Raw genomic sequence first — 9384 nt, 5'->3', positions numbered from 1 at the left:
TTTTCTGGAATCGCTCTGTTTAGCTCATCTTCCTGCTTAGCTATAATTTCCCCTACGAATCTTCTGTATATAATTCCAAAGTAATCATCTTGTTCTAGAACACACAGAGGCTTCTGTCATAGCCCCTGCACTGGCCTTGTTTATCCTGTTTCTAAAAATTTGCTCTTGAAGTAGCCGTGTCTCTTCCCTAATGCCCCTCGAACCACAACCACCATGAACCCTGCAGGCTGAGGCTCATGCTTGATCTCCCACAGAAATCCCCCTTCCACCCCCCAACAATTCTGTTCCACACAGATGTCTCTATTCTCTAAAAAAATCAACAAAACTCCTAATTCTTCACTCCATCTGCTGAGCACGAACTTGTTAAGCATCTGTGCCAAGCACTGTGCTGGGCCCTGGAAATAAAACAATGCAAAAGTACGGTCTCAGCTCTCCAGGACCTTAGCTAGCAAGGAAATAAAGCGTGTCAGCAGCAGTTTGTCTAGTATCTGATCCGAGTCAGCCATTCGACGGCTGCTTCTCCAGCCGTGGGTCGCTCCACCCCGCCCAGCTCAGTCCCGGCGCACCCCGCCTGGAGCTGGGGATTGCCTCCTGGAATTACTCATCACTGCACCTGCTACTCATCACTTCCCGGAGTCTGAGTTACCTTCGCTCCAGAAGAGGGGCAACAGGTGCATCAGTGTGATGTGCAGGTGATGCAAACCCTGGCTAGGCCTCAGCTGAACAATGAGGGGGTCCTTTTCTTTAAAAACCCTCATCAGAGGATATTCTTTTCCATTTCTTTTTTCAGAGAGAGTGGAAGGGAGGGAAGAGGGAGGGAGAGAACCACTGATGTGAGAGAGACATATCGACTGGGGGCAGGGAGTGAACCTGCAACCCATGTATGTGCCCTTAACGGGGAATCGAACCCATGACCCTTTGGTGCGTGGGCCGACGCTCTAACCACTGGGCACACCTGCCATGGCATTAGGCCGTCTTTGGCCTGCCAAGCCCATCCCCTTGTATGATCTTATGCCAGTGTGATATACAGAGATCCTTCTTTGTAAATGTGGGTCCATCCAGAAATAACTATGTTGTGTCGTTCCTAACTACGTTTCCTGGCACCCTTGCAGTTTGGAATGTCACAACGTAGGTTTTAAATGTATTTTAAAATGCCTATTTCTGTCCTAATATGCAGGACAATTTTCCTTTTCTTCTCCATGTTTGCTTCAGATTCACCCCCTGACACTCTACTTGTGACCTATGACACATCCATCACTTAAAACCCGACACTTAGATATGCCAAGAACTGGCAGAAGGTGTGAAATGATATGATTAAAAAAGTATAGTCAGGGTTTAGTCAAACCCCTGAGCAGGGTGGACTGCGCGGGCATTCATTCTTCCGTAATCTCCCAGTGAGGGAGGCAGAGAGGGTGCGTCTACAAGCTACAGTTCAAATTATTTTTTTAAGAGTGGAGGTGGGGGCTGCTCCGTCAGTTATGTTTGCATAGAAATAACTACAGTGGGGCCTTGACTTACGAGTGTCCCAACTAACGAGTTTTTTGAGATACCAGCTGTCTCTCGGCCGATTTTTTGCATTGAGTTGATAGAGTAATTTGAGTTAACGAGCTCCTTAACGAGCTCGGTCTCGGAATGAATTAAACTCATAAGTCAAGGCCCCACTGTATAGTACAATATCGAGGTTATAATAGAAATACGCCCCAAAATGATGAAAGAGGGGCACATCTGTCTCGGAAAGTTATGAAAGTCCCAGGGAGGAGACAGGAATTGGACAGAGACCTGGAGGGTCTGGAGGGAACGGAGCCGGATCTCAGGAGCCAGGAGTGTGCAGCCAATGGGAAAGGACGCAGACCGTGAGGGGCTCTGCTGGTGACGGGGAGCCGGCACAGTCCTGGCCGAGGAACCTCGTGACCGTATTTTCATGTTAGAGAGATGATTGGCAGCATGGAGGCTGGGCTGGAGTGGGACGTAACGAGAGGCTATTTCGATACTCCCAGGGCGGTGAGTCAGGAGGGAGGATGACGACATGATAGACGGAGAAGGGAGAGTGCCGGCAAGACAGGTGGGTGTGACAGATATGGAAGGAGATAAGAGCCAACAGGATGGGATTCCAGGCTAGAAGAAATGCAGGAAATGCAATACAGTAGGTCCTTGGGTGATGTCGGAGATCCGTTCCTACAGCTCAACGTAATTCGATTTTCACCGTCAGTCGGAACCCACCTACATAAGCACCTGCGTCACTCACATGGCACACATACACAGCAGTAATGAAGTGAAAAAGTAAAAAAAAAAATTTAAAGAAAGATAACAACTCCTGACCTTTACTGGTGGTAAATAAATAATAAAAAACATAAAGCACATATGCACATTCGTCGAAATGATGAAACTTCTTTTTTTAAATAAATGGGAGATGGCGACATCACCACGAAACAACGTTCGTTGAGTCTGACATAACCCCGAGGACTGTCTGTATAGAGCAGCGGTTCTCAACCTGTGGGTCGCGACCCTTTGGGGGTTGAATGACCCTTTCACAGGGGTCGCCTAAGACCATCGGAAAACACATCTATAATTACATGTTGTTTTGTGATTAATCACTATGCCTTAATTATGTTCAATTTGTAACAATGAAATTGGGGGTCACCACAACATGAGGAACTGCATTAAAGGGTCGCGGCATTAGGAAGGTTGAGAACCGCTGGTCTAGAGGAACTCGTGGATTTCTGACTTGGCCAACTGGGTGCCCGTATCTGAAACAGGGAATGAAAATGGGCTCGGTCCCAGGTGGGTGGGGAGAGACGCTGCACCCCAGTAGGACATGGTAGATGCCGATGTCAATGTGGGGCCCACGAAGGTACCTGTGTGAGGTCGAAAGAAGATGCTGTTGCCTAGAGAGGGCACGCCAGGAGGAACATTCAACACGCGTCAGCCAGGTGGTCCCCGAACCAGGAGGCACTAGGGGAAGCCCAGAGGAGCGCATGGTGTCATCATTATTATTTTTAAAATGTAGAGTTTTTACCCTCCTCCTTACAAAGTTTTAAATTTCCTGAAGGCAAGAATCATGTCTTAAATGTCACTGAATTTCCTTCAGTGCCGAATGCAGTAAAGGGAACGCAGTGAGCGCTCGAGAAATCCTCAATTCAGTTCGAGGTACCGTTCGTCCACATCATCCTATTTCCTCCAATAAACCTGGAGTGACCTCCGACTGGACCTACATCAGTGCCCGCCTGCCCCCGCTTTGGGATGAGCTCCAAGGCAAGTTACTACCGACGGGGGCAGCGTTCATGCTCAAGACGCCCGCGGGTTGTGGTTTTCTTACTACAATTCCCAAGAAACAATTCATTAGGAAGCCAGGCTTAGCCTAATTCCCCAGAAAGTGAAAAGCTGCTGGGAAGCACGCACGGAGGCAGCCACCGTGTTCTTGGCACAACTGACCACGAGCCGGGTCGGCAGGTGTGTGAAAGCCTGCATTTTAACAGCCGCGAACCGCGGCCGGGGATGCACACCTGCACACGGCCCGCCCCCCGACAGCTGCAGGGGAGCGCGTCCCTGCAGGGGGGCCGGTGCCGGGGAGACGCACAGCTCCCAGGCTACACCCCGACCCGAAGCCCCGGGCTGGGGACTCGCCTCCCGGGCTCAGGACACTCCCCGCGGGCACCGGAAGAGCGACCGGCACGCGAAGGCGCGCCCCTCCCTCGCCGGCGCCGCCAGCCATACCTGCAGCCACCTGGGCCGGCAGCCAGACCCAGGGCGGCGCCCGGCTCCCGCCTTTGGAAGATGCTCCAGCCCAGCCTCGGCTCTCGCGGGATCTCGCGCCCCAGCGAACCCCCGCGGGAATACCGCCCCGCAGGTCCGACCCAGGAACTCGGGGAGGGGCGGGGCCGGCTGGTGAGCGTGGGGGCGGGGCCAGCGCGAGGGGGCGGGGCCAGCGCGCGGCGCCGAGGGGCGGGGCTGCCGGGACCTGTTGATCGCAGGTGTCACGGCCCGGCCAGGCCCAGGGTGCCTGCGTGTGCGCATGCTCGGGGCGCAGGGTCGCGCTCTGGGCGGCCGAGTCCGGCCGCCGGTGCTCCAGTTCCACGCGCGCGGCGGTGGCGGTGGCGGCGGCGCGGGCCGACGTGTCTGCCCGGTGCTGGCGCGAGGGAGAGGAGGGCGCCCTGCGGGAGAGGAAGGGCCGAGCGCAGGTAAGTCTCGGGAACGTGTCCCTGGATGGAGACCCAGCGACCTGCGACCCCGCGGGCCCCACTGGGACACCAGGCTCCAGCCCCGCGACCCCGTCCGCCCGCCACCCACTCCCGGGGCCCACGCGGGCTCTGGCCGGGCCCGAGGGCCCACGCTGCGCGGGTGGCGGCGGCGGCGCTGCTGCATTGGCGGGCGTGTGGCCCGGGAGGACCCGGGTCCGCGGGGGGCGCTCGGGGCCCTGGGAGCGGGCGCGCGCCGCTGCCCCGGCCGCTACCCGTGAAGGGGTCCGCGCGGCCGGGTGCCCCTCCCGTGGAGACCACAGGTGACCGGACCCGCGAGAGCCCCTGGGCTGCTGGTTGCTGGGGGGGGGGCAGGAGTCACTTCCAAAGTTAATGTTTAGCTTCTGAACGGTCACCTATGGGACGTCTACCAGCGCCTTTTGCACGTCGGAGCACAGGAGGCACCTGCGCAGGTGCCGGGAGGGTCCCGGAGCTGCCTTCTGAGCGCCTCGGGGTTTGCTACCCGCTGCAGAGTTTTCTGCATCAGCGCGAGGTCTGATCGAGGCTTGCAAAGTGCACCGCGAGGCTTAACGTGTCACCCAGCCATTTGCCAAATGTTGCTTTATCTGGGAAAAACCAGTTTGTGTGCCGGGGGGAGGGGAGGGGAGGGGAAGTTTTCCGCAGGGCATTTTCAAGGCTGTTTTTTGAGGGATGTTCGACAGTAAACTTAGGAAGTGCTTTGTGCTGAGGGGGTCCGATTCGCTTGTAGTTCTGGGCTCTTGAAGGAAACGCACGGCTGGTTCTCAGGATTGAAAAGGAGTCGCCAGTGCCGACACAAAGTGAACTTTTGGCTAAATGGATACTTAACTGGTTAGTTTTATTTTCCCGTTCTTTTTTAAGTTCCACGATATGGGCTAGGCTAGGGCAAGATCCTGTGAACTGTTGAAGAGAAATTAAACAAACAAAACTTATTTTTGCAAAAGCAGTATGTGATTTATCTGCCATTGTCATAAGAATTCCAAATGGACTAACTCACTGTAGGTAGGAGTTAAGTATAGCCTGAAAAAACAAGGGTTTTTTTTTTGTTTTTGTTTTACGTTTTAGAGAGTTTTGAAATTAGCTGTTTGGACAGCGCGACCAGGCTCGTGATGACTGGACCTAAATCATGAAAGTGATTTATTGAAATTTGTTCACAAATTAAACTCACTGGTGGTGATGTGTATTCTTTCCGACAGTGTATAAAAAATAAGTGCCCAAGAATACACATTTCTTTTTCCCTATTAATTTTTGAAAAAGTTTTTATAAATTTTGGTAGATGGTAAATTGTTCATGGAACTTGATACTAATAGGCAATCCATTAATATTAATGTTTCTCTAGACGGTAGAAAAAGTAGGTTCTAAAAAGATAGCTATTTCAATGGGGCAGGGGCGCCTTTTCCACCTAGTGTACTTTTTTTCCTTAAAAAGAAAAGAAAATCACAAAACGCCTAATTTAGTGTGTTCTGTGACTCAAGGTCTTTTATATTATTTAGTGTCAAGTAAATATTGTAAACTGAAGTATCAGGAAATAAATTTTGGAATTATATGGCTTAGAAGTTTGTTTCAGCAGGACAGAGAGTTAAATTATGAAAAGCTGATCTAGCCGAAACCGGTTTGGCTCAGTGGATAGAGCGTCGGCCTTCGAACTGAAAGGTCCCAGGTTCGATTCCGGTCAAGGGCATGTACCTGGGTTGCGGGCACATCCCCAGTGGGAGATGTGCAGGAGGCAGCTGATCGATGTTTCTCTCTCATTGATGTTTCTAACTCTCTATCTCTCTCCCTTCCTCTCTGTAAAAAAATCAATAAAATATATTTAAAAAAAAAAAAGAAAAGCTGATCTATTTTAAGGTGAAATCCACATTTACAAGTCACAGTCAGAGGCATTTTGCCTGCAGGAGCTGTTTGGAATTCGCTGGCCTACCATTCCACAGGGGACATTGCTTTACCCTCCAATTGTCTGAAAATACGTTTGAAATCTGCAAAGTGGTAGATGAAGCTGTCCTGCAGAGACGCTGTCTTACTGAGCTACCCAGCACGTCTTCTTACTTGACAGCTCTAACTATAAGGTGTTTCTCAATTATAGACCTCAGAGAGCCTGGGGAGGTAGCTCCTCATTGCAGCTGGCAGTATTCCGACACAGAGCTGCTTGGTATGCCTGGGCCAAAAGATTGTCAATTTAGCCTCATGTTGCTCACGGGCTCTTGGATGAAAGGAGGACTGTGCTCATTTATGTCATCTGTGGAGAGCTAGCTAGAAATTAGTGATGATACAAATGTGGCGTTAGTATATTATTAATTTTGTATCGCTGTAATGACTTTAGATTTTGCATTGCAGTATGTGCGCATAATAAGAGCAAGAAGTGGATGCAACCTGTATACTACTACCACAGAGAAAATCTTCAAAGATTATATAAGCTTTAAATAACTTTATGGAAAACCTTAATCTGGCAAGTTATTATGAACTTTTTTAATACTATGAATACTACATATTTAGAATATTTAGGCAAAGGTATCTGTTCTTTGCTTTTCCAGGTTAACCTGTATCTTCTATCAGGAGTTCCTAAACTGGGCTCCATCCATGCTTAGAACCAGAGCCTGTGGTTAGAGCTGGATTTTAGCATAATTAACAAACATTATTCTGAGGTGTCCATCGGCTCCATGAGCTACAAAAGGTGGCTGTGACACACCAACGCTAGAAACCACTGCATCCGGGTGAACAATTTTAGTTTTACCTTACGTTCATATTCGTAACTTATCAGAAAATAAAATGTTATGCAACATAAACCATATTTGAATATCTTAGCTGTTTCGATGAACAAAATCAGTCACCTGTGTTGTCATGGTATTTTTTATTTAATTTCTTGGAAGTCATTACATTAGCCTTCTATTTTGCAAATATTGACCTGAAGGAAGCAGTTTGAAGAAATACTTTTCCTTTGGGATATGGAACTTTTATATTTACCTTTTGTGCTTTGCCAAGTTAGCAAATTTGTTCAGTGAACATTTATTGACCGATAAGTTGTATGCTAGGCACTAGGGATTCAAAAACCAGTAGGACAGTGAGAAAATGGTCAGATATATGAGTTCTTCCTTTTCTAAGCCTCGTCTCTGGTTCTTGCCAGTCCTCCCCCCACTGCACCGAGTTTCTGACGATAAAATAGTCTTTTTTCTCATACTCTTGCCTTCACGAGATGCTGCTCCCTTTTCAGCTCCCCGTGACCACACCGCGCCTAGAAGTGTGTTCTGATCCAGCAAAGGACAGTAGAGTACCTCATCCTTGTGTTAGGCACCACTCACTGCACTTGATACACTCTTGTTGAGGATTTATACTGCATCCTACAGGGAAGACAGATAAAGAAGGGCATCTGAGGATGATGCAGGTACTCTCATCTAAAACGTCAGGAGAGCAGGATGGGCCCCACGGGACGGGAGTGCGGGCACGGGGAGCGTTCTCGGCACTGAGACAAGGCGACCCCAATGTCAAGGTAACATTTGGTCGCTCTCATTTTTTATGGCAGCTAGATTTCCTGTTATTTATGAATTTAAGTGGTCAGTAGGGATGTTTGTGGTTATTTTTCTGAAAAGTTTTACGGGCAGCGGTCCCCTTATCTGTGATTTGGCTCTCCCCGTTCCAGGTACCTGCACTCAACCGCAGACTGAAATATTAAACGGAAATTCCAGCAATAAACAGTTCATGAGTTTGAATCGTGCACCATACTGAGTAGCGTGACGACATCGCGCACTGTCCATTTCTGCCCCGAGGTGACTCGGCCTCTTGCTCAGTATCTCCGCTCTGAGAATGCCCCTGCCTGTCAGTCAAGCTGTCGGGGGTATCACATCCACTGTCTCAGAACACAGGGCTTGTGTTCACGTCCCCCTCATTTTACTTAGTAATGGCCCCCAAAGCCATGGTGGTGATTCAGACGTGCCAAAGAGAAGTCAGAAAGTGCTTCCTTTAAGTGGAAGGTGAATTTTCACAACTTAGTAAAGAAAGAAAGGAAACTGCTGCTGAGGCTGCCAAGGTCTGCGGTAGGGACTCTTCTATCTGTGAAATTGTGAAGAAGGAAAAGAATTTGTGCTGCTTTGCTGGAGAGAGGGGTGAGACACATTTACAGAATAGTATATAGTTTTTCTATTTTAAAAAAATTATATATTTTTCATTGAGAGAACCCAAGGTGGTGGTGTAGGTAAACAGTGGTACTCACCACCTCCCACAACCACATCACAATTACAACTAAAATAGAGAACAACCATCATTCAGAACCACCTGAAATCTGACTGAATGGAAGTCTTACAACTAGAGAAGTAAAGAAGAACGTGCATTGAAGCTGGTAGGAGGGGCAGAGGCATGGAACAGGCTGGTCCAACACCCATGGGTGGTGGTTCTTTAATCGGAAGGTGATATCTCCATGGCCTCCCGTGAGAAGCAGGGGATCCCAGCAGCACACCAGGCCCCAGCCCAGGGTCCCAGAGCTGGGAAGAGAAGTCCCTGTAACTTCAGGCTGTAAAAGCAGCAGGGATTGTAGCTGAGTGACAGGGAGGCTGCTGGAGACCCAGGTGCTCCTCCTAAAGGGCCGGTGAATGAACTTACATGGTCCCAATTCCTCTGAGCTCCAGAGCCAGGTGGAGGCTTTGGGGGAATCCAGGGACATATGGGAAGGAACTGGACCAGTGGTTCTCAACCTTGGCTGCACATTAGAATCACCTGGGAATCTTTTTAAAATCCTGATTTCTGGGCCTCATTTTCCAGAAATTCTATTTCTTTGTTATGGGGTGGGGGCACAACATTAGTAACAAAGAAACAGAATTTCTGGAGGATGAGGCCCAGAAATCAGGATTTTAAAAAGATTCCCAGGTGATTCTAATGTGCAGCCAAGGGTTGAGAACCATGGACGTGACCTGTCTGGAATATCGCGGTCGATTCCAGTAAGGCACTAAGATCTGGAATCAAGAGGAATCAGGACATGTAAGTTCTTCCCGGGGACATCTGCGCGCGGACAGCGGTTGTATGGAGAGGCTTAAGACGAGAGGTAATAAACCACAGACGCCAATAGTGGGACACAGACAGGTAACAGATTTCTTTGATCCTCAGTCACCCCGAGCAGTATCGAGGGCGGGCAGGGGACGGGGTGTGTACCCACATATCACGTTAATGTATAAGACAGGAGGAG

The 9384-nt window shown here is 49.5% G+C and overlaps 1 long non-coding RNA gene across 1 annotated transcript in view; it reads right to left on the bottom strand.

The window, feature by feature from the left end:
* Nucleotides 1-3848, bottom strand: part of LOC106695186 — a 5518-nt gene extending 1670 nt beyond the window's left edge. Inside the window, exon 1 of the long non-coding RNA XR_002827210.1 lies at nucleotides 3715-3848. This is a non-coding gene — a long non-coding RNA (uncharacterized LOC106695186). The remainder of the gene's footprint in view (nucleotides 1-3714) is intronic.
* Nucleotides 3849-9384: the final 5536 nt, after the last annotated feature.

This window comes from Myotis lucifugus, unplaced genomic scaffold (assembly GCF_000147115.1).
Source record: "Myotis lucifugus unplaced genomic scaffold, Myoluc2.0 scaffold_929, whole genome shotgun sequence".
NCBI classification, from domain to species: Eukaryota; Metazoa; Chordata; class Mammalia; order Chiroptera; family Vespertilionidae; genus Myotis; species Myotis lucifugus.
The sequence above is the reverse complement of the archived record's forward strand: the minus strand, read 5'-3'. Positions and strand labels throughout refer to the sequence as shown.